This window comes from Durio zibethinus, chromosome 24 (assembly GCF_047325235.1).
Source record: "Durio zibethinus cultivar Kanyao isolate XHJ-2024 chromosome 24, ASM4732523v1, whole genome shotgun sequence".
NCBI classification, from domain to species: domain Eukaryota; kingdom Viridiplantae; phylum Streptophyta; class Magnoliopsida; order Malvales; family Malvaceae; genus Durio; species Durio zibethinus.
The window spans coordinates 5341771-5368573 of record NC_143185.1 but is presented as its reverse complement, the minus strand read 5'-3'; the positions used below and the strand labels follow the sequence as shown (position 1 = coordinate 5368573).

General features: G+C 27.8%; 1 pseudogene; it reads right to left on the bottom strand.

Annotated features, from left to right (window-relative positions):
* Positions 1–4631: 4631 nt before the first annotated feature.
* LOC111316334 (polyamine oxidase 2-like) lies at positions 4632–26146 on the bottom strand (annotated as a pseudogene).
* Positions 26147–26803: the final 657 nt, after the last annotated feature.

Below are 26803 nucleotides of genomic sequence, written 5' to 3'. Positions count from 1 at the left end.
ATGTATTTTGAAAAGATTTTAAAGTTAATGAGCATTTGTTTAGAGAAGTTTTTTTTTGCCATAAGATTTTTCTGATGAGAATCTATAAACTCTTAAATGTGAATCCTCAAATCTTTAAATTTTGTATATGAATTTTGAAATTTTGGATGTGAATTTCTAAAGTTTTTTTAATGAGAATCTTTGAAAATTTAGATGTGAATCTCTAAAGTTATTTGGATAAGAATCTTTGAAATTTTGAATGTAAATCTCTAAAGTTTTTCAAATGAGAATCTTTGAAATCTTGGACGTAAAATCTCTCAAGGTTTTCAAATGAAAATCTATGAATTTTTGGTGTGAACCTTTAAAATTTTCGAATATGAATCTTTAAATTTTGGATGTGAGCCTTGAAAATTTTTATATGAATCTCTAAATTTTTCAAATATGAATCTTTGACTTTTGGATGTAAATCACTAACAAAAATCTTTTGAATGCGAATATTTGAATTTTCATGTGAATTTGGAATTTTGGATGAAAATTTCTAAAAAATTACAATTATGAATCTTTACAACGGTGAAGTTTTGAAATTTCACTTGTGAATATTAATTTTTACAAATCTAAAAATGTTACGAATCTTCATTTTTTTGTGAATTTTTGAAAATTTGCAAACCTTTGAATTCTTTGCAAATTTTTGAGTTCTTGCAAATCTAAACATTTTACAAATATTCAATTTTAGCAAATCTTTGAGTTCTTATGGATCTTTGAAATCTTGCAAATCTAAAAATCTTGTAAATCAATTCTTGCGAACCTGAAAATCTTACGAATCTTTAAATTTTTGCAAATTTTTTGTGAACTTTTGAAATCTTGTCAATCTTTGAATTCTTAAGAATCTTTGAGTTCTTTAAGACATTGTGAATCTTTGAAATCTTGTGAACCATTGAATTTAAAAATGTGAAACTTTGAATTTCAAGTTAGAAATTCTTGAATTTCAAATTGTGAAACTTTGAATTTTAAGTTAGGAAACCTTTAATTTTAAGTTACAAATTTTTATTTTAGTGGAGAATCTTTAAGTTTCTATTTTGGGTCATATATGGACATAATGGATGTTTATGTTTTTTCATAATTTTTGTTTCACATAAAGTGCGTAAAGAAAGGTAACTGTAGACATCTAATTTTGTTTGGTGTCATTTGAAATTGTTTTGAGTCTTGATGATCTTGAATTTGTGGTGGGCTTTAAGCTAGTCCATTTCCTTATGGATTTGTTTGTGTCGAGCTTCTTAAATCAAAAGCCCAATTTTCTTTCTTTGAGTAAATTTTAGTTTATGTTATTATTATTTGATTTTGAAAAATGGATCAGATAAACAAAAGCAAAAATTTTATGATAAATCTCAAATGAAGATGAGTTTAAATTAAAATATGATTGAGATGAAACCCTTATTAGATGAAATTTTTAAAAACAATCTAAAACCTTATCTCACAAAGGGGTAACACTTATGAAAGAAAATAATTGAGCTAGATCCAACATCCAATGGCTAATTCCTAGCTAACTGGCATCCTCAAACCACCACAAGTTTGCCTCTGTTTTTATTGCTATCAATTTGCTTAATCTTCACTAAGTAGTGTTTAATATTAAATTTCTTCACAAACTCAAGACTGGCTATTTCAACCATTACTAGTCAACATAAAATAGGCAATTATCGATGACCTAAAGTCCACTAGTCGATAATACCCACAACCATCACCATCACCCACTAACATCTAGAAACATAGAATTCACCCTAAATTGACCCTAATTTTCCACTGCCATACCCTTTCCCAAAACTAACAACCCTTTTTTCATGACCTTCTTATGCTTAAGCTAACTCCACCATTTGCACACAAAAGGCCACCCTGACATAACCACCTGAGTAACAATCATCCACAATCTTATAACAACTAAAACTTAGTCAAAATCTATGCCCTTATCATAATCGGTAAGAGCAATAAATAATATAAGAAAAAAATCACAATTAGCTAACAAGTCATCATCCATTAAAAATCCATACCTAGCAATTTCATCAATGCATGCAACCAAAATTAGATAGCAATCCAAAAAAAAAAAGACAAGCACAATCAAAGACCTAGCCTTAACTGCAATCCATAATTAGATCTCAAAACAAAGAAAATTAAAAAAAAAAAAAACCATTTACTATTATTACTAAGACCAGAGCCATCCTCAAGCTTCAACGACAATCATTGCTACCACCAATAGTCCAAGGTCACCAACTAGAGATCTACATAACAACAAAGGAAAAAAAAAACTCAACATAGGAAAACAAAAAAGAAATGACTTTCTTCATTAGATTTTATGTCCAAAGTGTTTTAGAGAGAATTAAATCTTCAAGTTTGGTGATGAGAAGGATTCGAAGGAAATGAGAAACATACCCAAATTTGAAGGCCATCGAAATAGTGTGGGTTGTTTGGATGTTTGACTGTTGAAACTTTGGGCTAAGATTTATAAAAATCCAGCAAGTTCTTGGAGGAACCATCTAGAGCATGTGAAAGAATAGGCCGAAAGGACTCATTTTGAAAATTTATGAGTTTTTTATGTCACCGATGAATGATTTACGGTGCATACTATTGTGACATGACAGAGCATCACCATGTCCTGGGAATTTTGAAGAACACAGTGGCCAGTGTTCTTATGTTATTGATTTTTTAGGTTAATTTTATAGAGAGAGAATAAGAGAATAAAAAGATAAGAAAGATAAAGAAATAGGAAGGAATGAGGAAAAACAAAAATTTTTTGTTTTAAATAAACCAAGTAAAATGTGCTATTTCATTAAACAGGGAGGATCTGCGTGTTTTGTTGACTAGACTTGGAACTCATGCATTAGACTCGAAAATAAAAAAACTAATTTTAATTGAGCCATGAAGCTGAGTTGTTAAAGCCGAGCCTTCAAGCCACCTTTTGAGTCTAAAGTCTAGCCAAGCCGTCTCCCTAAGTCGAGCCGAGACAACTTTTTTTGGTTTTTTTATATATTTATTTATTTGTTTTTTTCATTTAAAGTTTAAATAAAATAGTATATTAAGTTTTTAAAATTCTATCAAACTATTAGAGGATTTAAATATCAAATTAAACCTTATTAAATTATTGGAAAGGTTTAATGAATTTTTTAAATAAATTAATAAAAAATATATTTTTTGAAACAAATCCTACCAAACTATTGAAAGATTTAAATCTCAAATTAAATCTTACTAAACTATTGAAGGGTTTAATGATTTGTTTCAGTCCTACGAAACTATTGAAAAAAATATTGTAAGATTTAATGATTTTCTTAAATAAATTCATAAATAAATTTTTTAATAAAAAATCTACAAAACTATTGAAGGATATGCATCAAAATAAAATCTTACTAAATTATTGGAAGCTTTTATTGATTTTAAAAAAAATTAATTTATTGAAAACACATTAATTAATATGACGATAGAGCTTTTTTAGAGTGAGATTCTAGTGTCTATGAATACTCTTGAGGTAAATTTTTTTTTTTAATTTGCTATCAAACTATTGGAGTAATTTTAAGATTAATTTTCAATATTAGATTTATTCGATAAAATTATGAATATGTTTTAAGGCTTGAATAATATGAAATCAACTGGTACCATTATTTGAATAGGCGTTGTAAAGGTGCTATAATCTTTTTTTATGTGTAATCGTACTCTTAAACTTAGTTTTGATTTCAATGTCTAGAATTTACCTTTTAAAAATATCTGAATTAAACTTGAGATTTCTTTTTAAAATGGTACAAATTTAGTTGGGTAGCCAATAACATCTAAACAAACAATATTGGTGGCAACTCCTATTTTTGTGTCTAGCAATTAAGTTTTCAAACTTATATGTTATGATAGAAAAAAACAATTAAATATTACTTATGACTAAAACATGACAAAATTCGATGATAATAGACTCCATCACTTTTCCAAACACTCTTTATCTTGATTTACTTCAAGCTGTTATCCTAAACAATTTCTATAGTTGATAAAATATCTCAAACACAAAAAATGTATTTGAGATACAAGATTATGATAGAATAAGATAAGATGATATTATGAATAAGATTAGATTAAATAATGTCATCCTATATTGTGTTTGATGTGTGTAAAAATTAGAATAAAATAATTTATTTATTGGTAATAATTATCTTTCTTCAAAGTTTATACAATTTAACTTATTGATGTAATTTTTAAGGATATAATAATACATGTAAGTTCGATTTCATGGATTAAAAATAACCATTTCCACTTTGGAAGGATTGAATCATCCTATACTAAAAGAATGATTAATCCTCTTTATAATTCTATCCTTTCATTTAGATACAAATCCAACATAATATAAAATAATTATCATTCTATTCTATCTATCATTTTATACACCAAATAAGATCAAAATTTATTATATTAAATTTATGTAAACACGTCAAACATAACATTTTTTTTTGTCAAATTCACATAATTTTTATGAAAACTTTAAATTTTGTATATCATTTTCATATGATGTCATTTTTGTGCGTGATGCCACAATATTATGTTTGAAATTGTAAGTATATAAATAGAGAAAAGCACAAGGGAAAGAAATTGTTTCTTTATTTACTAAAATGATTACTTCACCAGTTTGACAGTGTTCTTCACACTAACAACATGCAGAAAACATATTTGACTTTGAGAAAGGCATATGCCATTCTAGCCTCACTTTACTACTATTACACCACTAGATTAATTAGGATATAAATACATTCGGATATAAATACATATAGGTGGTGAAGACTATACACATCGAACCAATGCTCATTGATGGAGAAAAGTGGGCTTTCCATAACTTCCCTAGAAACATCAATGAAAATTAAGATTAATGTGTCAGTCGATCCCTAGCCAACATCCATAAATACATACTTTTGAACCAACGTAATTACATGTGGGAGATTAAAAGTGGATCAGATAATGATGCTTCTTTGCCCATGATTGGCTAGAATAAGTCCAACTCTTCATATCATTCTAGTAAACGCATCTGACAGTCCTCAGCAGCCATCTGTCCGATTAAAAATGCACCATGAATAGACCTTGTGTAGCTTATACTTGTTGCCTCCCACACAAAGAATAGGTTATCCACTGGAATCCTTAACTTATCATATAGATCATAAGGCTTGCCTACAGTATCATAGCGATATGAGCCAACTATATTCATGTCTATGCCTCATCGTGAAACAAGATATTGAATCTGTAGGTTCATGAAACAGTAAAATTTACTCACTTTTATTAGAAGCCCAAGGTGAAGTGCAGAATCTGAATAAAAATGATTTGTAACTTCAAAAATATCATAATTGACTATATCATAATTAAATTTACACATTCAGTGGCTCCATATGAATACATGCTTAAAAGAAGAAAGCAAAAAACTATTTTATCTCATCATAATGTTAAAGTTTTAACTTAATAAAGCATCTATAATTATTGGTGCAAGAAACTGACATAGATAAATACAGTTTATACATTTTCAAGTATCCCACATGTCAGTTCTTAGACAAAGCATCCTACAAAATTTAGAACAAAATATATCTATGAAAATTTAACTTACTAGGGCAGATGCCTTTGAAGGATCTTTCTCAGTTACATAAAAGCAAAATTCACAGCAGCTTCATCAGACATTTTATCAATGTCTCGGGCAAGTTACCTAGCAGGCATATACAGAAGGATAGAATGACTAGTGACCTTGTGAAGGTTTAGAAAGTAACTGTAATCATAAGTTGTCTCGGTAACAACTCTCAAAAACTCCACATTAGGGCAAAACACCTTGTCAAAGTGCAATGCTATTTTGTTCTCAATCCCCACTCCAAGGTCATTAATTGCTGCTTCCTTACACTCTGGAAGCCTTGGCTCAAACTCGATGCTCTTGGCTTTTAGAACACTTAGAGAAATAGCAATGACAACATTATCTACCACAAATGTAGTTTCATCTTTTGCAGTAACCTTTACTACATTATGACGCCTCACTATTTTTGTAACGTTAAGGATAAATTACATTACAACAATAGACATTAGCAAGTAAAAGTCACCTCTATGCTACAAGGCATACAAACTCATGAACTAATTACTCAAGTGAAATTACCTATGGCTCAAGCAGATGTCAAAACCTTTAGTAAGAGTGTTTATAACAAAAAGATAGCCCGAGATGACTGGGTAATGATTCTTCCTACAGATAAAAAACAAAAAGAGAAAATTGGAAGAAGAAAGTGCAACTCTATATATTAAGTAAAGCAAAAAAAAGGAAAGAAGTTAAAGAATGTAGTTAAGAAGTATCATAATTAAGCAACTTAAGGAAATCTTATGCAAAGGTTAGTGTTAGGATTTGTCTTGAATCTCAGAATCTCACATCGAAAGTTAAGTGAGTTTGAGTTTGTCTTATATCCCATATCGGGAGTTTAGTAGAGGTATAAGGGATTTTATATTTATAAATATGATGTTTTGGTTTTTGGTTTGGTAATCTCAGAGAGTTAGACACCAAAAGAATAGGTAAGCGAGTAAGCTATTAAATGATGTAATTGGGTTTTTGTGTTAAGTTTTGAGTAAGGAATTTTAAGAAACTTTTCTCATTCTAAAAGTCTCACAGTTGTAAAGATTTATTTTTTAGTGGATTGTGTTTAGAGTAGGCCATTTTGAGTTAGGTCGAACCAAATATATTCGTGTGTTCTTATTCTTGATTTGAGCTTACTATTTTGTGTGTCGTTGTTACGTGCGGGTGTTATTTTTTCTAACAAGTGGTATCAAAGCGAGGTTTGAGGTTTAAGGTTCGTAGGCCCAAGAGATCGTGAAGCAATGTTTGAAGATATCTAAAGAAGGTATGTCTGGTATGCCTATTCTTAAGTTTGAGATTCTGTTATTTGATGGAAAGAGTAATTTTATGTTATGACAAAGTACGATTCAAGATCTGTTAGTACAACGAGGATTGGATCAGGCATTAGAGAATAGTAAGCTTGAGAGAATATCTGACATTAACTAGAATAGGATTCAAAAAAAAGTTGTTAGTACTATTAGATTGGCGTTAGCTCCAGAGGTAAAATACAGTGTGTTGACTGAAAATACTCTGAAGAGTTTATGGGATAAGCTTGAAGGTATTTATGCTTCAAAGTTATTGATTAATAGATTATGTTTGAAGATGGATCTGTATTCTCTGAAGATAGAAGAAGGTATGAGTTTTCATAATCACCTGAATGAGTTTAATAGATTGGTTTCTCAATTGCTAGCGATTTCTGTTGGTGAGTTAAAAAATGAAGAGAAGGCTTTAATTTTGCTGTCATCTTTGCCCAAGTCTTATGGGCCTATAGTTCAGACTGTGTTAGTAGGCAGATCTACTTTGAAGTTGGATGATGTGACTACCCTATTACGTGAGAATAAAAGGTTTATAAGAGCTGAAAACTCATCACCTAGGGAAAGTATACTAGCTGTAGAGGGTTTTGATCGAAGGAAGACTCAAAAGAAGATTGATGGATCAAAAGGGAGATCCAAGTCAAGAGATAGAGATTACAGTGATATAGAATGTTATTATTATGGTAAGAAATGACATATCCAAGTGCGCGGCAAGAAGCTGAGAAGGGATATGATTGCTTTTAAAAGGGTGAATGATGAGAAAAAAATAGATGAAGAAAAAGGTGATATTGCTGCTATCGTGTTTGATGATGATGATGTTGCTTTGACAACTTGTGTTAATGAGACTCAAATTTTGAAAAGTGATAAAAGTTGGATTTTAGATTCAACTACTACAGTTCATGTTTGTAATGATAGGAGTTGTTTTGTGAAGTGGAATGAGAATGAAAAGTATGGAGATATTATGGTTGCTAACAAAAAAAAGGTACAGATTCAAGGCATTGAAAGTGTTCGCCTTAGATCTCACAATGGTGTTATTAGGACACTTCGTCATGTAAGATATGTACCAAGTTATCACTATAATTTGATTGCTTTAGGTGAGTTAGATTCTCGAAGGTACACATATTATAGTAGTAATGATTGGTTAAAAGTATATAAGAATGGTAGTGTGATTCTACAAGAGAATAGGGTCAATAATAATTTGTACATGTTTGATGGAGACTCAGTTGTCGAGATGCCTGTGATGAAAGAAAAGAAGAAAGGTAAGCGTGTTAGCTTTACAGATATTATTGAAGTGTTTGGAGATTCAAGTCAAAGGAGGATTTGTTAGGATTTGCCTTAAATCTCAGAATCTCACATCGAAAGTTAAGTAAGTTTGAGTTTATCTTGTATCCCATATCTGGAGTTTAGTAAAGGTATAAGGGGTTTCATATTTATAAATATGATGTTTTGGTTTTTGGTTTGGTAATCTTAGAGAGTTAGACACCAAGACAATAGCTAAGTGAGTAGGTTATTAAAGGGTGTAATTGGGTTTTTGGGTTAAGTTTTGAGTAAGGAGTTTTATGAGACTTTTCTCATTCTAAAAGTTTCATAGTTGTAAATATTTATTTGTTAGTGGATTGTGTTTAGAGTAGGCTATTTTGAGTTGGGCCAAACTAAATATATTCGTGTGTTCTTATTCTTGATTTGAGCTTACTATTTTGTGTGTGGTTGCTGCGTGTGGGTGTTGTTTTTCCCAACAGTTAGAACACGATATGAAAATTTCACAAAATAAAATTCTTAGTTGAATACCTCAAGTAGCAATTCTTAATGTAATTTTTACTAATTTTCTTAGCATTTTAATTGTATGTAATTATAGATGACCATTTGCTAGATAATTTCATGATGCCTGATAGGAATCATGATCAACAGATCAAATGTGACTTCCCAATAACGTATAACAGACACAATCACGTTAGACTTTTAGTAGCTAAATGGGACTCTTTGTGTAGTCAAGAGAATTAAATAATTGTTCAATAGCTTATTTCTTAATTATTAAATCCAATGCCAATGTGAGATAAGAGAAAAATGGATTTTACACAAAATTCTGAAGAGTGAAGAAGAAATGTTACTGTGTTGGATAAGAGTCCAACACATTTGAAAGAGTCTAAGTAGATGTGGAGTTGGTCAAACCAGCTTATAAATGGGCATAGATGATAAACAAGAAATAAGTTCATATATTAGGGTATATTTGATACACGAGATTATAAAGGATAGGATAAAATGATATTATGAATAGGATTAGATTAAATAATGTCAATCTTGTGTTTAATGTATACAAGGATTACGATGTGATAATTTATTTATTGAGCAAAATTATCTTTCCTCAAAATTGTTACAATTTAAATTATTGATGTAATTTTTAAGGATATAATAGGACATTTAACTTCAATCATATAGATTAAAAATAATCTTCTTCACTTTGGGAGGATTGAATCATCTTATATCAAGAGGATGATTAATCCTCCTTGCAATCCTATCTTTTTTTTTTTTAGATAAAAATCAAACATGATATAAGATGATTATTGTCCTATCTTATACATCATCTTATGCACCAAACATTACCTTAATATATGTTTATATATTTGTGTATGTGTGTATTAAGTGGATGCTGGTATTTGCAAGGAATAGTATGAAATAGAAAAGAAAATTCTAACTACCAGCATTTGTGCACACTTACCACATTTATGAATCTACTAATGCTCGTAATGCAAGATTACATATTTCAATCTTGATAGTTGATTGAAAATTTTAGAAAATGAGTATAGGGACATAAACATGATTCAAAACAAGTATGAATTTGTCAAAAAATAAAAACAAAAAAAAAAGCAAAAAGGGGTAAGGCAAGTTAAACTTAGGACCTATCCCTAAATTTTATTGAAAGATTTTTATCCATTGAGTACAAAGATATTGAACCCTCAATATGTTCAACAGTTCAATAATATTCTAAACCTCCATTTCGCATCTGAGTTCTTATTGTCTGCAAACATCTGCAATATATTTAATTTTTGGTGCCTCAATGAATAAGTTTGTTAAAGAACGCTAAGAAATGAACTACAAAAACTCAAAACACTTCAAATAAAACCTCAAATTTCTATGTATGAAAACCTACCTGGTCCCAACTTTTAAGTGAGATAGTATCAGCATCTGCAACAAACCAACCTTTCATTTGGCGTGAGTACCATTGAAGTACCTTATATGCAAACCCTTCCAACCTATAGATTAACAAAGAAATTTTTAAAATTCACGTTTTCAAAGTCGTAAAATGGGAGATCAAGAAAAAGAGATAAAACAATAGAGCCATGTTTGGTTAGACCTTAATTCTGGTCTTTCAAAAACAATTGAGAAAGTGTGACTTATAAACATGTCTTCACTGTGCTTTACTGCTTTTCTCTCACTTTATCAGTCCGCGATCTTTGTAAAATATTAGTAATATTTTATTTATTTTATAAAAATATAATTAAATTATTAAATTAATAAATACATTTATTAATAGGTTTATTAATTTTTATAATATAAATTATGTAAAAAAAATTTGAATTAGAAAATAAATTTAATATGTTAAATTCATAATAAAATATTAAAAAAATAAATTATATAAAATGTTAAAAAAAAAAAAAACATGCCAATTATTTTTGAATTTGTTGTAATGAATAAAAGTTTGAAAATATAAAAAAATTATAATAGAAAATAATAACAATTTTAAGAGAAAGTAAGTTTTTAATTTACATATCATTTTACCTTTGTGATAAAAATTTCCCACCATTAGTAGTTGAAGCAATTAAGTATGGTATTTCTATTGCAACTTATGCCATCATTTTTGTAATTATTTTATTGGTTAGCTAGCGTGATGGATACGTGTGTGGTGATTCATATTGTTAGGCAAACAACTTGTGTAGTAATTAGACAAATTTTTGTATTTTGAAGCTTATAAATAAATGAAATGAAACTCATTTTCAGTGTGAGCCAATTTATGTAATAACAAATTAGTTTCTTCATTTTTTGCTTTATTTTTCCTCTACTCTATATCTTTTACCACCTTTTTGCATAGGAATTAAATCATCATCCAAGGTAGTTATATGATCACTCAACATGATCCAAGATCACTGTTACATAACATTATAGAGTACTTACCTAACATAGTGATCTAATTCTGAAATAATCACCGATATCAAACACTAAAGTTGATAGAAAAAGCTAATGGTTGGTTGCTAAAAGCCCATGAAGCCCTGAAAGGGCAAAAAATATGCCTAAAAGCCCATATAAATCTATTGAAAAACCTTTGGTCCCCTTATTTCCCATCTCAACCCTATTAATCAATAAAATAGTTAAATGTTTTTGGTAGCCTATTTAGCTTGAAAAGGAAATAGTTTTTTTTTTCCTAATAACCTCATTCTCCTTTTTCCAAGATTTAAATATTTAGAAAAAAAAATCTTCAATTTAAGAATGATTTGAAATATTTATAAAATAAATAAACGTTGTCCCTAAAGTAGATTTGCAAAACACATTTTCAATGTCATAAAAAAATTTGAAGGATAAATTTAGGAAGAAAAAACTAAAGTTTTTCTAAAAGCTTTTTTTTTTTATTTTATGATTTCATTGTTGATGAAATAAAATCAATATTAAAGCTATCCAGAAGCTTTTAGAGGTAAAGGATTGTGAAAAAAAAAATGAAAATGAAAGCAACGAGAAATAATAGAAGCAGTGCAAGAGAGAAAAAATCACCAACGAACGTCACTGAAAGCTGTAATCAGCACTAAATGACTAAATTAAGAGGCAAGGAGAAAGAGAGAGATAAAAGGATAAGATGAGTGGGTGTTTTGTAACAGGTACTATATTTTGTTTGTTCATATTTTTTTTCTGTTTCTATTTTTTTGAAATTTTGACTTATAATTAAATATCTTTTTTTTTTGTTTCCTTTATGGAATAAACCACAAATCGAGAGAGGGACAGCAAGCCAAAACTTGAAGATGAGCACTGGAAACCAAGTAGTGGAAACCTTTCTCATTTTTATATGCCACTTTAGTAGTTGTGTTGATTCTCGTGAGCACTGCCTGCAACCTTCATTATTCTATCATCATTTTAGAATCAAGTACTACTAGTTAAAATTAAAAACTTTTCCTTCTTGTTCAAAAAAAAAAATGAAAAATACAGTGCAAATAGTGATGTTATTAGTTACTACTAATAATAACTAAAACAAGTGGATTATTTTTTTGTTGTTTCCTTTATGGAAGTTTGAATTTTGACTAGAAAAATTAATTAAATTTTTGTTTACTCATTCGATAGAAGGAGAATATCACTATAGTTGGTTCAAAAATTACGTTAAGTTTTGGAATTTTTTTTACTATATTTAATTTATCATTTACTTCTTTTATTCTAACAAAAAATGCATTTGATTTGATTCATTTAAGTTTCTAACTTTCAATTTTATCGAGTGTTTTAGGAATTAAATGAATCAATGATTGAGTTGCCAATAAAATTCAAAAGTTGAAGCAGGTAATAATGGAAAATATAACTTTATTTTTTAATTTTTACAAATTTTCATATTTTAGGTTATATATTCTGAGAATCTTTTTTTATTATGATCTAAAAAATTAAAGATCAAAATTGGACATTCAAGTTAAAATTTACTGCAATATAAGTTCAATTTTGCATTTTGTCTTTTTAAAGAATATTTTGGTTGTCATAATGAACTATTGATGTTTTTTTTTTCATTCTTTTTTGTTTATTATTACCGAGGTTGTCAATATTATATAGTGATACGAAAGGTTTCGAAATAAAATCTATAGGAATGAATGCTTCATGTCATGTAAGTAAGTATTTAATAATTAAAGTTGATGGATCTTTTACTATGAAATGAAGTTTCTCTTAAGAGAATCTACACATGGGTATTTATTTTCTATAAATAAAATAAACAAGTAAGGGAAAATCTAGCTTCAACTAGTTTAAATTTTCATCTTTGTATGCTATGTACATAACTACAATTAAATTAAGAAAATGCTGTTGAGTTTACTTATACATGTCTTTTTTACTCGTCAAAGTCAGATGTTGGTGAACTTGTTAGCGATGAGCTTAACTTTGAAAAAATTTTATATGCATTTAGGATAAAAAATGAACAAGAGATTATTAATAAAATATGTTAAGATCTTAAATATAATATAAAATATATTTATGTATTTAAAGTCTTGAACTATTAAGTGGATAATTGTTTGCCCGAGCCTTTTGTGTTTCTACATTCAAGTTGACGATTTTTTGGCATGACTTGCTTTTTATGAATAGTTTGGATAATCTATTTCAAATTTTAAAGAACATCAAATCCTTTGTTTTCTCTTAACTCTATTGTAATTTTTAGTTGTTAAACACAATTTTGCTAATTTTTCTTCGATGATATTAGCCATTTATTCATTTTGATTGCTTGTAGACTATTATTCTCAAGGTTGGTATATCATGCCAAGGTAATGTTGGAACTATGAATAGAGTTTTGAAAAAAAATAAAAGATGTATTTCAACCCTTCCTTTTTTATCTTTGTTCTTTTCTTATTAACTTTAATGCTCAACATTAGCTAAAAACTTTATGTTCGTCATCTTTCTTTTCTTTGGAATAATAATTATAGATATTTTTTCTCTTTTTTTAACAAATTAGTCAATGATTAGCTTTTTTTAGAATTAAGTGAAAAATTCTACTCAAATTCTATTTTTTCACTTTTTACTAGACATAACATAATCCATATTCAATTGTTTTTTTTTTTTTTTCATTGGTTTGATAATTAATATTTATATTTTGTCATAAAACACTTATTAGGCATGGAATTATATGAAGTAAATTTAAAGGTGCAAAAAGTTATTATAAAAGGTAACGTCCAACCTAATGTAATTCTGCTTCTAAGAAGCGAAAGCTCTAGTAGAACTTGAGGCAAAGCCTGTAAAAGTTGTTGTTGCTGCTCAATATGTGTCTCAATTTATTTATTGGATTGCATGAGTGATTTTTACATTTTATTTCTTGCAACAAAAGTAATCCTTTTAATTTTTTTTATTATCCAAGTCAGCAATGTAATAAAAAAATATTGGACGGTTAATTTTGGGATGAATCTTGTTTTTAAACATGCGAGTGTGTTTTTTCTTTATTTTTTGCTTTTCTTTTTCTTTATTTTTTCAATATATTTTCTTTTTCTTTGTTTTCTTTGTTGAGGTAAGTTTTTGTTGTTTTTCTTCTCTTTTGTTTCTGTTTTTTCTTTTTTTTTGTTGGGTGGTTTGTTTTTTATTAATGATTTGCTGTTATTGTTTTGAGATTGTTATTTTTCTCTATGAATGTTGTTCATTGGGGTTATAGTATTTTTATGGTGATGAATTTTTCTAGATGTTAGTTTTGTGTTTCGATTGTCTTTTTTTTTTTATGCATGGCATTCTTTTTTAGTAAGCTATGTTTTTCTTATTTGGGTTACGAATTGTCGGTTGTGAATTTATTAAGTGTATCAATTTTATACTTATTGTTTTATGGGTTTTGACTTTGAATTTGTTGATGGTGGTTGTAGCTTTATCACTGTTTTTATCAATCTTTATTTTACTATTGAAATTTAAGTTCTTGATATTCAAAATTAGTGGATTTTCTCCTTTTTTTTATTGGTATTTGTTTTATGTTTTTTAAATTATTATTTGATTGCATGTAAGTCATTTTTTGTTATAAAAGGTTTTATGTTTTTCTTGAATTTCATCGTGTTTTGATCATCATTTGTAAATTGGTGAGTATTTGATTGTTTGCATTATTAAATCAATTTGTATTGAGTATATTTTGTTTTTTCTGTGGAGAATATTATGTAACTCATGTTCAATATTAATTATTGTTTTGTTTGTTGATTGTGAGATGTATTTTACTGAAATTATTTTGCTAATTATGTAGGTTTGGTATTTTATTTTTGTAATTGATAGAATTGAAGTGGTTTTTTTTTTTTATCAAGTTTTTGTTTTATATGGTTTTTATTTTTATTTTTGCAGTTTTGTTCTCATTTTATTTATGGTTTTATGATTTGTAAAAATTTGTTGATCTTGAGATCATTCCAAAATCTTTGCTTTGAAGATTGAAGTTGAGGTTTAATTTTTTTTTATTTTACTTTTGAGTGCATGTTAATCTTCTTTTCTTTTTATTGTGATTTTATAATTTAATGCAAAATATAGTTATATTGTATTAAGTTATTGTTGTTGTTGTTGTTATTCTTTGTTTGATTTTTTTTCTTTTTAGGACATGTTAATCTGCTAATATTTTTGTTTTGGTTTTATTAATTAGTGTATAACAGAGTTGTATAGTTTGTTTTGATAGATAGTATGTTAAATGTTATAGTTTTAATTTGTTTCTATTACTATGATTGTCGAGGGAGTTCTTGATGGAAAAATTGATTTATGATATGTATTTGAGTTTAGAAAAGTTGTTTAGAGTTGAATTTTATTGTTAAAAGGGATATATGTGTGATGCATTTCTTTATAGAGTTTTTCATGGTTTATGTTGTTTTTGTTTTATAGGTTAGTTTTCTTTGATAATGTTTTTTTTTTTTTTTTTATCTTTTGAAATTATTCAAACAAAAAAAAAAGCTTTATTTCATAGTTTGTTACTATTCTAAACAACAAATTAGTGGTGTGTGATAATAATATAAAGATAGTAGATATAATGTTTTTAGCTACAAAACAATACTTTATTCTTCATGTAAGATTTCTCTTTTTGATTTATTTTTTGTAATTGATTTTTTAGAAGTAAGATGGTCATGTTAAAAAGGGAAGTAAGAGACATTAGTTAATAATGTTGTTCGTCAAAAGTCAAAAGCAATCTAGCATTACATGCACACTTTCAAAATATAATGGTATTTCTCTTTGGTCTCTACTTTCATCTGTCCTATAACCAGTTGATTCTATGAGATAAGAGACATATCTATTGGAGTTTGGTGTTTGTGGAAGATCTGACACAAATTGATTATTGTTAAGAGTAAAGACATAATTATTTTTTTAAAAAATTTTTATCAGTTGTTGTATAGTGTTTTTTGTGAATCTAAAAGGAAGTAAGGTGTGAAATAACAGTTAGAGAGAAAAGTATGTGGTTTATAGAATGGAACATTATTAGGTAAATTTTAATGTTGCTCAAAACTAAAGAGATAGAAGTAGAAGTAGAATTAAATGGATGAAGACAAGATAATTAATAGTGCATTATCAATGTTACATGTTGGAAATTAGATTTGAGTTATCACATCTGTTGTTTTTTACATGATTCAACAAATTTATCCTGTAATATATTTGGTTTTTTACATTGGCCAAATTATGCAATATATTTTTAGCATTTGTGATTGGTCTGTTTGATAATTATCAATCTAAAAAAAAAATTTATTAATGGTTTGTTATGTGATTTTTACACTTTGTTATTGATGGTTTGGTATAGTTATTATTTTTGTTTTATCAAGTTTTTATCTTATTTTTATAGTTTTGTTCTTATATTATTCTTAATTTCATGATTTGTAGAAGCCTGTTGATTTTGAGGTCATTTAAGAGTCCTTACTATGAAGATTAAAGTTGAGGTTTGAGCAATTTTAAAATAAATTTTTATTGTGTTAAGTTGTTGATGTTGGTTTTATTTTTTTGTTTGATTTTATTTTTTATTTTAACTATTTACAATGTTAATCTTGAATTGATCCTTATTTTGAAATGATAAAACATTAAGTTAAAAAAGCTTGATTCTAATTTTGTAAAATGAATTATTTAGTATATGTTCTTATGGTTTATTATCTTTGTACTAAATACAAAAATTGTTTACAAAATGATTTTTGGTGTGCTAAAATTTACAAAACTTAGAAGTATGTTTTGAACTCGAAATGAAATATTGGTAAGTGTTTTATCAAGTGAAAAATTGATTTAGAACTTAAACAAACTTCTTTTCATGATTCAAAAACATTTTATGCAAAAATGGAAGGAAATGATCGATCTTTTCAGGGACAAAATCAATCCCTATATGCAATGGATTGATCATTTGCTTCATTGGATCAATTGATTTTTCACCTTAAAAGCTTCCAAGTTGAGATTTTAGCAAAACCAATCGATCCCTTATAGTATAAAATCGATTGGTTAGGATTCATAAAGACATGATCAATCCTCTTTTTAAAAGGATCGATTGATTTTTGTTACAAAATAAAAAATGATTTTCAAAATGCAAGAAGGGATCGATCACCTTATATATGAGATCAACCACCCTTTAGATAGGATCAATTTCCTACTAAAGCAATCGATTGGATAGTGTTTTTAAGCATGAATTTAGGCTTTCTTAAAAATGAACCAATTGATCCCTTATGTTAAGAAACGTTTCAACGGCTAGTTTTTCAAGCTTTTAATGAGTATTTTCTCAATCAAACAATCCCCAACAGCTAGCTCTTTAATTTCTCTATAAATATAAGTCTTCAAACATTATTGAAGCTAAAGACAGAAGCTTAAAAGAGCAATAGATCAAAATCTCTCAAGAAATCAAGAGTTTAGAAAAAATAAAGCTTAAAGTTTATATCTTTTGTATTTCTTGTATCCAAAATATTGTTGTGTTTCATTCATCAATCTTTTTGTACTTCAATAGGCAAACACTCAACCTTAGAGGGGTAATTTAGTTTGCAAAATTCATTTGGATTATCTTGTAAGAGGTGAGGCATCCTTTTGGTTTTGTAAGAGTTGCTATCAAACCTTAAGAAAAATATAGAGATTTAGTGTAAGATATGTTTGTATCTTTTAAGAGTTTTTTTTAATTTAGTGGATTGAAATCTTGGTGTGGACAACTAAGAAAAGAAGACATAGGTACCTTGTGGAGAATGATCAAACCTCTATAAATCATTATCTTTGATTTCTCTATCCCTATCTCTTTACTTTGACTATTGTTTATATTTTTTTCAAGTTCATAAATTTATTGTTATTTGCATATATTTTCACTGAATGACTTATTGTTTTAATCTTTCATTCAATTATCTTGAAATCTATTATTTGGAAAAAAATTTAAAAAGATCAAATTTATCTCTTTTTGGATCACTATCTCACTTAAAAAACTAACAATTGGTATTAGAACTTTGATATCTTTTTGTAGGTTTAATTACTTTGAGTAAAGATCTTATGGCTCAATTTAAGTTTCAAGATTGTGATGAAGTCCTTAAAGCTCTTATATTCGATAAATATGGGTTTTGTAAACAGAGAATAATGATGAAAGTGTTCATAATAACTCAAGATTTTAGACATGAAATGTAATTGAAAAACGGCTTAGAACTTTTTCCAATGATGCAAAATATGTGAAGTAAATAATAGATAATGTAAAGTATAAGTACATTCTTTATGAAGCTTTAGATACTTACAACTTCAATTTGATCTCACATTGCTTCACTTCAAATGAGATATAAAAGAAGTTAGATGAACTACATGAAAGACAATAATCCAATCGAAATGCATCATGTCTCATGGCTCTGGAAAAGCCCAAAGTAACCTCAAACTCAATTGATTCAACTTCATATACTTTTGATGAATTACAAGATGCTTTTGATAAGTTAATTATGAAATTTGAGTCAATGAGAATGAAATATAAAAAAATGATTTCAAAATTGAATATTGAAAATAAATTTTTAACGAACGCAAAAAATGTTTGTAAAAAGAAAATGAAAAAGTGAAAAAAGATTTTGAAACCTTTCAAAATAGAAATGAATTTTTAGAGAAAGAAAATTTGATTTGCAAAAGAAAGTTGATGAATTGATGAACAAAAAATCAAAGCTTTTAAAGAATTATTTAAGTACTAAAATGATCAAATGTAAGTTTTATCATTTTCAAGGTTGTACTACATATACTTGTATTATAAAGAGAAATGTTCATTTAGAATTAGGCAAGTATGGATTCTAAAAGAAAAAAGAGATATTGTGACTAACTTTCAAGCACCTAAAGCAATTTGGGTACCAAAAATAAAATGAAAATGTCTCTTATAAGTGTGTTAAAAGCAAGAGCTATAATGTGATTTTGAAAAATGGAACTCTAGACAAACATTGAAAATGAGTAACCTCTAAACTTTTATTTGAAGTAAATATGAAATTGGTTGACTATTCTTGTTGAACATTGAGTGCTTAATGGTTATTGGTATATGTTTTGTTGATATATCTTGAATATGTCAATCTTGTTTGATATATGTTGAAAAATATAAGCTTAATTGAGTATGCATTTATTTTTGTTCTTAAGTGCATAATTGTGATGCTTATTATTGTGTTTGATACTTTTTTGCTTGAAAAATATTTTTAGGTGAATTCATGAATGCTTTAATAGATTTGTGAAATTACATATGCTTATGCCATATAACTACTTTTGATAATGGGATTGTATGAATGATCTTGATATTTTGATAGTTATTGGTAAAATTGATATTCTTGAGATATGTTTACGTTTAAAACTTATGCTTTAAGTATGATTGTGTATATGAATGCTAGATATTGATGATATAATGCTTTGTGAAATTATTATTGGTGTTTAATATAATTAATTATGTGCTTAATTGTTTTTATATGTATGCATAAACTTAAGGAGAGCATGCAAAGATAAATAATTTTGAAATTTTAAGTTTTGTTTTGAAAAATGATTTTTTACAAAAGTCAAGTATTTAAAATATGAAAATTTATTTTAGCAAGTTTTTTAAGTATAAAATGAATTTGAAAATCTTGAGTTAAATGTACTAAACTTGTTTAAACAAAAAAACTTGATAACTCACATTAGTTTTAATTTCACAGTATTACATGCAAGTTTCAAAGGTTTTTGGAGCTTAAAGCTTAAAAGATTAAATTTTGTTTTTGAACATATATAGGCATTAAACTTTTTCAAATGATTTAAAGAGCTTAAATATGAGTTTAAACATATTTACCCATTTTAATCGCATTTTTCAAGGAAAGATGAAGTTTAAGAATTGACTTTTTAATTTTCTTGTTTCTAAGGCTAAATGACCACTTGAACAACTTTGTTTTATCATTTGAAATTTATTATTATGGTTCAAGTTGGTCAAAAATGAGCTTAATTAATTTTGAGCTTTATGAAGGTCCTTTTCAAGTAAATATGAGTTTGTCAAAAATAAAAAATTTGCACTTATTAAGCTTTGAGTGGTTTATCCTATTGTATTTTGCATAAATATATTTATTTAAATGAAGGAAATAATTTTTGTGATTTTTATGCATATTGATTTATGATTGTTGAACATACTTATATGATCATGATGTTAAAATTGCTTAATTTGTTTAAAATGCTTGGATCTTGTGAATTCTTTAAACTTGATTCAGTTATACATAATTATTTTGTCTCTTGATTTCTTATGAAATAATCTTGAAATATATTTTATAGTTAATTTTAATTAATAATTCAAGATTTATTTCTTATGTTGGTGAATTGATAAAACATCTTGAGCTTAAGTGATATATATTGATTCTTTGTTTATTTATGCTTTTGGTTAAGATATATGCTTATATGATCATTAATTAAACTTGACCTTAAAACTTTTGGTTTAAAATGCTTGAAATGTTTATATCTTGTTTTTGAAAAATATTTTGGAAATATATCTATTCTTTGTGCTTACTTGATTTATTAATTTTGTGAAATATTTTGGATCTTGTGCTTAGATGTTTTATCTTTTAAATTTTTATTTGGATTTTGAATTGATGAACTACTTGTTTTTTAAATGATTTATGTTGTTAGTTCATCTATTGTTCTTGTCAAGTATGTGTGTTTATATGAAAATGATTGAGCTTTACTTGACATGTTTAAAACATGAGTTAAGTGAATAATTTTCTTATCATGCCTATGTTTGCCTTAAGTCATTATTGATTATGGCCTATGACTTGTGTTGACAGATTTATGCTTTTGAATATATTTTTGATGATAAATGTCTTTATTGAGTTTTTAAATTCTACAGGGACTAAGATTGATTTTGACATATTCTTTGATGAATTTTTGAATACATGTAAATATTGAATATATCTTCTTTATGTTCATAAATGGTCTAAAAAGATTTATGTTTTGCACATTGCTTGAGCACTTTAGATTTTGTGCCATCCTTGAGCTTTTGGTGTTTGAAATGATACATGGCCTTTAGCTTATGTTTATATATATATATATATATATATCCTTTTTGCTATTAGTAACTTGTACTTAATGAACAAAATTTCTTTATATATATATATATATCTCCCATTTGCTATTGGTAACATGTGGTTAATGAACATAATTTTTTTTGCCTATAATGACTTAGAATGTAAAATTCATTTTCTAACAATTGGTATAATTTTTATCAATTGATTTTCTTGATGTTACTAATGAAAATTTTTTTGTCAAGAAATTTTTCTAAGTCTATGCTAAGAGAACTTGAAATGAGCATGAATGAGCTTACTTTTTTGGGATTTCAAATGGAACAAGCAAAACAAATCATCTTCATCAATCAAGTTTCATTATCTTAAAGATTTGCTCAAAATATTTGAAATGGAGTACTCAAAGCCAAATGAGCACAATAATAAAGCTTGGCAAAGATAGAGATAAGTGTATTGACTTTATGATATGATGTATGAATACATATACATACTTGCTTTTGTTTATGTGCAAAAATGAAATATCGTGATTGAATTTGTGAACACATTGCACTTTAATTAATATTTATGCCTAGATTGCTTTGATTGATATCGTTAATACATAAATATTTTGTTAATGCATGAATCTTTAAAGATGGATATAGGTTAAATTGGTCGATTTCTTTGAACATGTTCATTGATGAAGATTATTAAAATAGCATATACCACATTATGTCTAAATATTTGTATTATCTTTGGTATATTGCTATATATGTTTTGAAATGTTCTTGTTGAAATGTTCTTGCATATACTTTTGGTGATTTTGTTTGAAATAAATACATGTTTAATTACTTGCATATGCTTAGATTAAATATATTGCTATGCATTAAAATAAATAAAAATATATTTGAATAATTATGATCTCATTATTTCTTTGGTATAGCTTATATTTTCATCATGTTAGAAAAATTATGCTTGCTTAATCTTTACGATTTGAACCTTAATGCTTATTTGTACTTATGCTTCATTTCATATATATAAGTTTTTTATTTTTATTTGAATAAGATATGCTTATGAAAGATTGGTTTTATCATATTAGAATAACTGAGTGAATCTTTCATATGCTTTAAATATTTGTAATCTTTGAAAGTTGTTGGATATATTGCTAATGAATTTTTTTTCAACTTTCATTGATGCTTATTTAGTATACCTATCCTTGTTGCTTATATCTTTCATGTAAAATTGTGTGCCTTAAATTATTTCACTTCTTTTTTAATTCAAAGGAAGAAAAACTTTACAATTTTGCTTGAAATAAAATAAATTGTTTTGTGATAGTAATTGGTATGCTTCTTGATGATATATTTTTAATAGTTAGTATTCTTAACATTTGGTACAAGCTTGAATATGCATGTACTTGAATTGCATGCTTAATTGATATTGATGTTTTATGTTCAAAGCACATTTGTTAATAACATGATTTATGAGTAGGTTGCATATCGTTTGTTATCCTTTTGCTCATAAATTTCATGTGAGTAGGTTAAATGAATGATTTTGTGCTAAAATGTTTAAAATTGAATACATTTATATATTTATGCTATTGTATTTGAATACATGTATTTGAACTTGATTGTGAACATCACTTAATTACATGTATTCAAAATACTTTAGATGTTATTGGTATCATGCATTTTTTCTCATGTCTTAAATTAATTTCTTTCTTTTGTAATCATAAAAAAAAAGGGAAGATTTATAAATTTTTCTTCTTTGTATGCTTATAACAATTGATATAGTAGCTTTAACAGTATAAGGAGCTTAAATAAAAAAGAAGAAAATGTTTTATAAATATTTGCTTATGTCTAGTGTTTGCTAATACATCTTTTTTTATTTGCTCATGCCTTTTTATTGTGACAAAAAGTGAGAAATATCACATGAACAAATTTGTTTATTCTTGACATACATACACATGTTTATATGTTTGTGCTTATTTATTATGTTTGCTCAACATATTTTTGTTAAATTGTGTTGGACTAAGATGTATTGATTAAAGGGGAGAATTTATTTAGCTTTGGTATGCATAGTTTAAGGGGGAGTTTTTGCAAAATGATTTTTGAAAAGCTTTCAAAACCCTAAAATGAGTTTCAATGTTTTTTAAGCAAGCGGATTTATCTTTAAGTTTTGCCATATCATAAAAAGAAAAAATTATTAGTCTTGAATTGATCCATATTTTAAAATAACAAAATATTAAACTAAATAAGCTTGATTGTGATTTTGCAAAATGAATTATTTAGTACTTTTCCTTATGGTTTATTATCTTTGTACTATATATAAAAATTATTCACAAAATGATTTTTGCTGTACTAAAATTTGGAAAACTTAGAAATATGTTTTGAACTCAAAATGAAAATGTTTGTAAGTGTTTTATCAAGTGAAAATTTTATTTATAACTTAAACAAACTCATTTCCTTGATTCAAAAACATTTTATGCAAAAATGGAATGAAGGGATCAATCCCCTCAGGAACAGGATCGATCCCTTCATGCAATGGATCGATTCTCTATTTCATTGGATCGATTGGTTTTCACCTAAAAAGCTTCCAATTTGCGATTTTAGCAAAACCAATCTATCTCCTATGGTATAGGATCGATGGGTCAAGGTTTCATAAAGACAGGATTGATCCCATCTTTAAAGGGATTGCATGATTTTTGTTACAAAATGAAAATTGGTTTTCAAAAAGCAAGAAGGGATTGATCACCTTATGTAGAGGATTAATCAGCATTTAGATAGGATCTATCCCCTATATAAAGGGATTGATCAGGTAATGTTTTTAAGTGTGAATTTGGGCTTTCCTAAAGAGAAACCAATCGATCCTCTCCAAGAAGAGATCTATCTTTTATGCCCAAAAAAGCTTTAATGGCTAGTTTTTCAAGGTTCTAACGAGTGTTTTCTTAATTAAACAATCCCCAATGGCTAGCTCTTTAATTCCTCTATAAATACAAGTCTTCCAACACCATTGAAGCTAAAGAGAGAAGATCAAAAGAGCAATACATCAAAATCTCTCAAAAAATCAAGAGTTTAGAGAAAATAAAACTTAAAGTTCATGTATTTCTTGTATCTAAAATATTGTTGTGTTTCATTCATTAATCTATTTGTACTTCAATAGGTAAACACTCAACTTTAGAAGGATATTTTAGTTTGCAAAATTCATTTGGGTTATCTTGTAAGTAAGAAGTGAGGTATCATCTGGATTCAGTAGGAGTAGAAATTGCTATCTAAGCCTTAAGAAAATGATAAGGATTTAGTACAAGATAAGTTTGTATCTTGTAAGATTTTTTTCAATTTAGTGAATTGAAGCCTTAATGTAGACAACCAAGAAGAAATGACGTTGGTGCCTTGAGGAAAATGACCAAACCTCTATATATTATTATGTTTGATTTCTCTATCCCTATATTTTTGCTTTGATAATTGTTTATATTTGCTTCAAATTCATAAATTTATTGTTATTTGCATCATATTTTCATTGAAGTGCTTATTGTTTTAATCTTCCATTCAATTATCTTGAAATTTATTATTTGGGAAGAATTTAGAGAGATCCAATTCAGCTCCCTCTTAGATCATCATCTTACCTAAAAAGCTAACATACAATAATTTGTTTTCTTCTTGCATGCAAGGTTTTAAGTTAAGTTTAATGTTTGCTATTTAACAAATTGCAGATGGAGTTCTAGTAGCAAGAGCTTGCTTGAGCTCTTGTATTTCCTGCCTCTGAGTTCGACAAATTACAGATAACTTTTCGAATTTGGAAGTCATCCCAGCCTTCTCCATGTTAGATTGCTTTAGCCTTTCTTTCAGCCTCTCTATTTCAGCCATTAATGCTTCTTCTTTTCCAGTTTTTTTATCACTAATTCTAGAACTGATCTTATTGGTATCAAATTCAACAACAAAGGTATTAAATGTTTTGTCTTGAAAGTAGTGGTGGTATCCTTATCCTTAAAAAAATTTATTTCAAAATCTTTAAAAAGGCAATCTTCAGGTTTATGCGATTTATCAGGCATACTTCTTCGTGTAGAATGAGTTTGTACATTTTCCCCTCTTATAGGGCTACTGTTTTTGGGTAAAGGGCTATTCTTAAGATGACTCCTGTCATCTTTTATTAAGCTATAGCTGGTTGGATCTTCATCAAATTTGGTTTTGCTTTTCTCTTCAACAACAAATGAGTCCTTTGCATGAGGAGTTGACCAGAAAACACCAAGCCGTCTGCCACTTGCCCTTGAGCCATCTATAAAGTGGCAGGCAACTGCTCACTAACTCGAAACTAGACCTGCCATCATGGGAAGAAAATCCCAAAACCGGTGAGCAAAACGTTAGATCTCTGCCAAAGATTAACAGGGACATAGATGACCTAAAACTAACCTAAATTCATGGGACGAAGCGCCAATCAAGCAAAGGGTTTACCTGCATGATGTTAGGTCTGTCAATAGGTGAAGCTTGCAGCAAGTCTTTGATTAGGTCTAGAAATACATAGGATAGAAAAATAAAATTAAGCCCCCATCATAGAAGTAGTGCGATAATCATTTGAAGAAAGAATAATTAAAAGTACAATATAATTTCGTTTCCTGCATTTAGTACCTGAACAAGATTGAAAAGAAGCTAATTGGCTAAAATCTTCTCAAGCTAGCATTTTTCAGTATATTAATCTTGCTGAGACAAACAATGACTGAATTTTTTTTCTCTGATTGTAAAGGAAGAGTGTCAAAATTTGTATTTTAATCTGGAGCTTAATTAAATTTATTTATATACTCACTTTTAAAAGGTAGCAGCCAATAGATTAAAGATTTAAATCTCGCAATCCATTTTCTTATCTGACAATAGCCTTCTGTAAAAATAAACAAAAAAATTGTGTTCAAATTTCAAGTTATAAGCAAACATATTGAATTATATCAACATGTAGATATATGTATTAGCATGGAAGCCATGCATTATTGATTTCCTTCATCAGGTGTCCAGCTACGCCGCAGGTGCTACATCAGCTCCATCATCGTCATCGTCATCATCCCCATCACTTTCGTTGTAAACAAATAGACAAGTCGCAACATGAAGGTGGTTGGTGATGAGCAACTTGGAAAGATCTGCTGCTGGTTTCTTGCTATTGACAAGCACCATTGCAGTAAACGATCGAGTAATTAATGCCGTGGAAGAAACTACTTCTAGAGCAAATTGAGAGAGTTTGTTGAGTACTGAAACGAAACCACATACAATATCCACTATTTAATTATAGCAGGTAAAATTAGTAGTAGTGGCACTAAGAATTGAAGTAAAGTTGGAAAGGGAGAGTGACATTGCAGCTAATGGCTTGATACTTAGGCCAACGCTCTGTGTGGCCTTAGGCTGAAAATCTCCTTCTTATATGTTTTGTCTGAGTAAGTCTAAAACATTTTAAGTAAGCCTAAAACATTTTCTAAACATTTTCTAGAAGAGTGGAAAGCAAACATTTTCTAAAAATTTTTAAAAGAAGTGAGTACTCAAAAGAACAAGGGAAAGGCGTTCAAAAATAAGAAAAGCTAGAGGAGATGCTAGAAATGCTGCAACTCTATTAACTTAACTGTTTTTTTTCTTTTATCATGATACCCTCTATTTAGAGTTGAAGTCTCATGAATCAATGGTTAGGATTGACTCAATCCAATGGCTATTACAGAGTGTAAAATTACGAGGAGATTACATGAGATTACATTCAATAGTTCAAATTTTGCAAGGGAACTATCCCAGCTTGATCAATCTCTAACTCCTTAGAGAACTTTTAGCACTTTGGGTTTGCTAGGG